Consider the following 8,238-nt stretch of genomic DNA (forward strand, 5'->3'; position numbering starts at 1 on the left):
TTATTCTGTGTCAGAAACCTATAATGTGTCAAATATTTAATTACAATCCAAATTCAGACCTGTATCAAGCTTGAATATTGTGTCCATTTTTGCCCCAACTGTTCAGGGTTGGACCTCTGCGGTCGTATCCAGCTGCGCTTGGCGAAGCAGTTTATTTCTGTTATCATGACTATATTAGGTATATACGATACAAGTAAGATATACCTGTCAAGTTAGGGTTCGCCTGACCTTTGCCTCATTTCATGGATAAGTGATCAACATTTAGTGTTCAAAAGGTATATTTCTCTGATGCTATAAGCAGTAGATAAACTATATTTTGTTCATGGAATGATTTTAATGTGTACATTTCTCTCTAGAGGGGTTCTTCTGACCTTGACTTCATTTTCTTGTTTCATTTGTCAACATTAAGGTTTTCGCGATGAGGTCTGTTTCTCAGATATTGCAAGCTCTATTTTATGAGTATAATGGTTGTTATGTATTCATGTCAATCTTGTACTTTTTATTTAACCTTGATCTCATTGTAATGGTTCATTCATAATCAGTTTCACAGGTGAGACATTTCAGCATGTGCATTCTACTTTTCAGAAGTTGTGGCCCTTGGCATAGAACATTCCACAATGTTTCTGCACTTTTAACTTGCCAAAGGTGCCAGTGTGAGTTATTCTGATCACTTGGCATCTGTTGCCTGTTAACTTTTACAACAAAGTAATAGACCAATTGGAACCAAAGTTGGCCACAATCATCCTTGGGTATTTTTTTAAAAAGAATGTGTCCTTTGGTCCCATCTGCTAACCAGCATGGCCACCAAGGCTAAAAATTGAACAAAGGATGAAATGCAAGTATTGTCTTTTACCTTGCAAAACGTTATGAATAATGAAAATCTGTTCAAATTGCCAAGATCAACCTACTTTCTTCTCTATTTAGACCCAAAACTGTAAGATGTCTCCTTATTGGGGTTAATGCCTTTAAATGATGTTTTCACCAATTTACTGTGATTTTTGCTACTATTATTATCTTAAAAACTATAAAAGATAGAGCGAAACTGTAAATAGCAAAAATGATCTGCAGGACAAGATCTACAAGTAGGTCAAATGGCTGGAATCATCATTTCACTCCGTATAGGTGCTATTAGCTATGAAATATGATTTTATCCTTTTTGTGTTTTTGTGGACACTTTAGTAGATATATGGAAACTGTAAATTACAAAATAACCAGCAAAAATAAGTTGTTCAATTAGTAAAAAAAACCCGAAACCATCAGTCAGCTCCTTATAAGAGTTTTTACCTGTTTCTTTCTTTTATTTTGAATCCATAGAAGATATAGAGAAATTGTAAATAACAAACTGTGCGACTAAGAGCAATAAGTTGTGTATGACGTTAAACTAAGTAAGTAAATAACAAAGAAAAAAGAAGAAAAAAAACGTGTGATTAAGAGTTTTCAATTGTTGTGTAGGACATTAAACTCCCCTAGCTACCAAACGTAATCAGCAAGATAAGATCTGCAAAAAAGTTCAAATGACTGAAATAGTCAGTAGACTCATTATAGGAGTTATTGACTCCAAGTGCTGATTGTTGACGAATTTTAATGTTTCAACTTTATGTCGCATCTGGTCAATAAAATTGATACCAGAAATGTTATTACTACCACTGGGTCAATGCCTCTGCTGGATGACTGTAAGTGTCCGAAGGTATCACCAACCCAGTAGCCAGTTCTTCGGTACTGGCAGGAAATTACGGATATTGTTGTGTTTCAATTTTATTGCAGAAATTTCGACTAAATTATGTTGAATCATGGAATAAATCTCCCTCATGCATAGCCCTGATTCCTTGTCCTGGTTTGGATTTACTTATGGCCCTTTTTGGTTTTATCAGCTCTTCAACATTTGTATCCGGCTTTGGACTTTCAAATATTCTGACCGCGAGCATCACGGAAGAGACATTAACTGTCAAATGCAAACCTGGTGCAATAACATCCATACCTTTAATTTTATTGGAACTATATAAATAAAATGAAACTTTAATAGCAATAATTAGCAACACAAGATCTTCAATTAAGTCCCCATGAATGAAATCGACTCCTTACATGATTAGTTCCGCTAAATCACAATTATCACCTTTTTTTTCATTCTGACGTATCAACTTGTAAACTATGATGTATAGACAGAAATTCGGTCCAGCAAAAGCCCACACCATTCATTTCAACACGAATACTCTTTTTGCATTGTATCATTTAATGCAAAAAAGGCCAGGTAAACGAAACATCTAGTTTATTAATGCTGAATCATTTGATAAGGTGTTTTGTTTATAGTTTAAACATCAGGTGTTACAGATCAACTTTGAGTTTTGTTTTCAGTCGAGCGAATTTTGCAGAAGTCGTGGTCCCTGGTTTGAAAAAAAACAGTATTCTGTGTATTTCTTTGTAGACTTTTTAGTCTTTTCGTCGATTTCACCGCGGCGTCATTATTTCTTCGACTTACGGTTATCTTTTTGTCCAATTTATCAACAAACTTGTTCATTGTCGGCACAACTACTTTTTAATGACCATCGCGTGACTTTCTAAATATATCAAAGAGACTTATATTCGACGTGCAAAATAAATTCCATACTTCTTGAACTTCTTCATTGCAAATAATAAAGCAAAATATTCCATTAGTATGAAACTGTTATACCTCTCCCTGGTTATACTTCCTTACTCGGTCAAGCAATTGGTAATTTCCTCTCTTTAAAATTTTGTATTCAAACACAATTATTCCCTGAACAGACTTATGAAAATGAGAGTTTAAAGTAAACACATAACTCGGAAGAAGATATCAAATGAGCATTTAAAAACCGTAAGTCGATAAAGACGGTCAACACTAATAATTGAAAAAAAAACTAAAACGACAAACGGCAGTCCACCAAACACTACACAGAAAACGAACCCCATTTAAAGTTAAACTCATGTGTTTAGGTGACATATTCGAAATGAACCTCCGATCATATCTAGCTACTACATTAGAATGATTGCAATTTCCTTCTTAGTATTTGCTGTTCTTCATTTTTGATTTGTAGTCTAAATTTTCTTCGTCGAAGGCTGCTTTCCGTTTCTATCAATATGTTGTAAATCCTATGGTATGTTTTCCAATTATACACTATGACGGTACTATTGTCAATTTTGCATCCGTTAAAATCTTTCCACCCCCATGATATGTTCAGATGCTGTTCCAAAGAGGTAGTTTAGTAACGCTATTATAGCCTAGAATGCCATTAAAATAATTACCTGTATGTCTGAATCATATCATTAATGTCCATTTTATTCAATGTTGTTTCGAGTTTACTATGCCAAATTGTATTTGTAGAAGCCTATAACAGCAATCATGATCGTTTACTGGGATTTTGCCTTCGAGAAATCCATATTGTAAAGTAGTTCTGGTAAGATATTCGCTAATTATCATCGGTTCAATGGCAAATGGTAACAGTGTCTAATTTTACGAAAACTATAGAACAATGTATTTAACACCCACTAAAAAGTTTATTACGCTTTTAAAACCTTAAAAAAAAGATAATTTAGACTTTAAATATTCACGCCTTTGACTGAGTGGTTGCAAGCAACCCTTTCTTTTTATTCACCAGTAATGTTAATAATATCGTATTACGTCTAATGTGCAGAGCAAAGCAGAGTTTTCTACTGATGTATTCTACAAGATGAAGAAAGTCTGTACATCCACATTTACATTGACAGTTACAGAGCAAGGCACTAGCATCCAATATTAGTTGTGTACTAATTTCTAATTATGCCCCCGCCGTAGCGGAGGGGGCATTAAGTTTTACCCTTGTCCGTCTGTACGTACGTACGTACGTACGTCCGTCCGTACGTACGTCCCAAAGCTGGTTTCCGTTCTCTAACTTTAGTTTGCCTCAACCAAATGTTATGAAACTTATACACAATGCTTATTACCACCACTAAATGCAGATCAAGTTTGAATTTTGGTGGCGTCACTTTTACCGTTCTAGAGTTATGCCCCTTTACAAATGGAAAAATTGCTAAATTTTTCGTTTCCGTTCTCTAACTTAAGTTTGCCTCAACCAAATGTTATGAAACTTATACACAATGCTTATTACCACAATATACAGATGAAGTTTGAATTTTGGTGGTGTCACTTTTACTGTTCTAGACTTGTGCCCTTTACAAATGCAGCAATTTTTCATTTTTTCTTCTAAATATCAAATATTTTTAAAATTGGAGTTATCTTTCTTTGTCCATGATTATAGTTGAATCAACTACAATCAATGCTTTATACAATGCAATATTCAATTTTACTTCCTACTGATAAATTAAAGCAATCTTTACTACCATTCAGTGCTTACAAGCACTTTGATTACTGTCCTAGAGTTATGCCCATTTACAAATGAAAAAATTGAATATATATAAGGTTTTTTACCACAAAACTCAGTTTAATTTGTTTCCGTTTTCTAACTTTAGTTTGCCTCAACCAAATGTTATGAGACTTATACACAATGCTTATTACCACATAATACAGATCAAGTTTGAAATTGGGTGGTGTAACTTTTACCGTTCTTTAGTTATGCCCCTTTATAAACATAAAAATTGCTGAATTTTCCGTTTCCGTTCTCTAACTTTAGTTTGCCTCAACCAAATGTTATGAAACTTATACACAATGCTTATTACCACTTAATACAGATCTAGTTAGAAATTGGGTGGTGTCACTTTAACTGTTCTTGAGTTATGCCCCTTTATAAACATAAAAATTGCTGAATTGTTTGTTTCCGTTCTCTAACTTTAGTTTACCTCAACCAAATGTTATAAGACTTACACACAATGCTTATTACCACAAAACTCAGATCAAGTACACATTTAGGTAGAGTCACTTTTACCGTTCTTCAGTTATGTCCCTTTATATCTTTATATGATATGCAAGCAGGGGCATCATCTGTGTCCATGCATGGACACAATCCACATTTATTTCTCTAATGTTCTACATTTCGCGCAGAGCTCACTGTTATTGATAATGTGTGAAAGTTCATACAAGTGATAGTTTCTAGCAGAAGCTAAAGCAGGACATGAGGGGTTGACGTCAACTTGGTTTAAAGCTGCCCTATTACATTGGAGAATATATGTACCAGTAAGGAGTCGAAGTTTGATGGGGAGACGCTGGATGTCTTTAACAGAAGTCTGGACAATTGCCGGAGCATTGTGTAGATGACCAGTTTTATAATTAGATGTTGAAATAAATGAAATACTCTTGAAGTAGACAGACATGGTAACAACATGTTCGACCCAGAAGGAGTCAATCGCTTTCCTGATAGAATTTTTCCATTTTAATTTCGAGGGTGGTTCATCTAAAATGTTAAAAATTGATAGTAAGCTGTATTTAATTAATAACGATCTGATTTTTGTGAACCAACTGTCTTTTACGGCTGTTGAAATGAGGATTTGTCTTTCGGCAACTTGTCTTTCTATAGAGTTTTCCTATCTTGAAATGTTAGCGAAAGTTCCTAAAGCTAATTTATGGATTTTACTGATTACTGGAATTGTACCTGAAAGTATATATACGGCCATGTCTGTTGTGTTATTGTGAATAGATAGAATTTGTTTGGTGCTTTTTCGATAGAATACTTCAATTGGTTCCAATTGTGCAGAATTTGGTAATAGTATTTCTAAGCCATAAATGAGTACTGGTAACACATAAACTTGGAATAATTGCAAGCATGCCACAGGATTAGGGCCATTCTTACCATGCAAGCCTATCCCCATCAAGCTGTACATTGTTCTCCTTGCTTTGTTGATGTTTTCCTGGATATGTATTGGGATGGTTTACCGAGGGTTTCTGCTGTGAGTAATTCCTAAATGTACAGCGGTTTCAACATTTTGAATAGGTGTATCATTTAATGTGAAATTGAAGTTATCCTCTAATTTAGGATTTTCTGTTTTGATAATTTTATTTTGTAGGCTGTAAAGAATATTTTTCCTGTTGACTGTAATTCTCCACTGTTGTTAATAGGGTTTGCATATTGGTGGGGTCATTCACAACCAGTGTGACATCATCTGCGCAAGTTGGTATAGCACAGTGAAAAGTAAAATCACAAAAATACTGAACTCCGAGGAAAATTCAATCGGAAAGTCCCTAATCACATGGCAAAATCAAATGACAAAACACATCAAACGAATGGACAACAACTGTCATATTCCTGACTTGGTACAGGCATTTTCAAATGTAGAAAATGGTGGATTGAACCTGGTTTTATAGCGCTAAACCTCTCACTTGTAGGACAGTCTTATATGTGTCCAATATAGGATCCAAGTGTACTGTCCTCTACTTGGTTAAGAATGTCATTAATATATAGTTTGTATAATTCTGTGCTTAGTATTCTACCCTGCCTAACTCCTTGCTTAATATCGAAGTGTTCAGAGACCAGATTTTCCCATCGAACTGAAGTTTGTGCACCAACACTCAGATCATGCAAAAGTAGCCATAATGAGCCAGAAATCCCTGCTAGGTATAACTTTCTATATAGACTACTGTGGTTTACGACGTCAAAAGCTGATTTTGCATCAAGCAGTGCTACATATAAAGGTGTTTTCCTGTATACTGCATCGATAATCACTTCATTAAGTAGAAGAGCGCAAAATAATGGTGATATTTTAGACGTGAATCCTCTCTGAAATTGATTTTGGATGGCTGCAATAATTTGCCATAGGTGTTCCTTAAGGAGTATTTCTAGGATTTTGCCAATAACTGGAAGAACTGTAATTCCTCTGTATTTTTTAGGATCTGAAGGTCAATCTTTCTTTTTGAAAATTGGTGATAAAATTCCCATCTTGATGTAATCTGGGATATCACATGATATACAGATGTTGTTAATTATTTTTGTCAATGCACCTACCAGGTCTGGTCCTCCATGGCTGAAATGTTCCGTTGTTATTCCATAAATTTCAGGAGCTTTATTTTTATTTAACTTGTTAATGGCATTTTGGACTTCTAAGGTTGAGAAAGAAATTGGGATTTAGTCATCAAGACAGGATTCCATGATAACATCAATGTCAGCCTCCCTGTTGGTATAGTCATCCTCAGGAGTAGCAGTAGGTGTAGCCAGATTTGCAAAGGGTTCATTCCTCCCCTTTATTATTTCTTCTGCAGAGTTATCATATACTTTTCCTTGTACAGTAAGTTATAGTTTATAGTTATAGTCGACTTTCCTTGCTACCGCTTGTAAGGTTTGGATTTTTTGCACTATAGTTAACGCATGGATGAGATCTTTGACGTCAATATTTTTTCTTTAGCTTCCATCTCATTGATTTTATTTGTAATTTCAGTTTGATACTTTCCCACATCTATTTTAGACCAATTTACTTTTGATGGATACTGTTTTTTCCCTGTTTTTTGATTTTTTGATTTAAAATGGCAGTGTAGCATGGTATGGATGGGGTGGTGATCTGAGGTATTTGAAGGTAACATAACTAGGCGTTTTGTTGGATTTAGTCCTGGGTCTATATCATGGCTCCTGAAGATATAATCAATTGTGGAGACTTCTTGGCCATTCGGATGTATAAAGGTTACATCAGTCTCATTGAAAGTAAGATGTGTCTCTTGGAGAAAATTCTTCAGGGCTTCTTGCCTACCTGTCAATTTGTTATTTTGAGATCTACTAGATATATCACAGTTCCAGTTACCACACAAGACAAACTGATATTTTGGCGAGTACTTATTTATTATTTCTCTTAATTGGTCTAATATATCACTGAACTCGGAATTGACGTACTTGGAACCTCTGCATGGCATGTATACACAAATCAGGATGTAGGGTTTTGGAGTTACATCCGCTTTGACACAAACGATTCTCTCACTGCCCTCCTCCAGTTTCTCTATTGAATGTTTGATATCTTCTCTCCAGAGTATGGCAACTCCACCATATCCACGTGGTCGCTGAGTTGGTTCAATTGGGTTGAGCTCATCAACTGATTTTGCGGTCCAATCACACTCCGGAAATAATTCGTCGAAGCTATTTTGTTCAAAATTAAAAAAAGCCAGTGTTCTTGTAGACAGATAATGTTAGCATTTTCCTTAAATAAAATATCTTTTATACAGTCCATATTATTACGCACATTTTTACAATTGAAAGACACAATATGAAAAGTTTGTAATGGTTGAGGATCTATCCATGGTCCATCTGAGGCTTTGTTACTCCTAAAAAATGTTCCTCCTGAATGCGAAGATTATTATTTCTCATCAGGTCTTGT

The sequence above is a fragment of the Mytilus californianus genome, unplaced genomic scaffold (assembly GCF_021869535.1).
Source record: "Mytilus californianus isolate M0D057914Y unplaced genomic scaffold, xbMytCali1.0.p SCAF_7, whole genome shotgun sequence".
NCBI classification, from domain to species: Eukaryota; Metazoa; Mollusca; class Bivalvia; order Mytilida; family Mytilidae; genus Mytilus; species Mytilus californianus.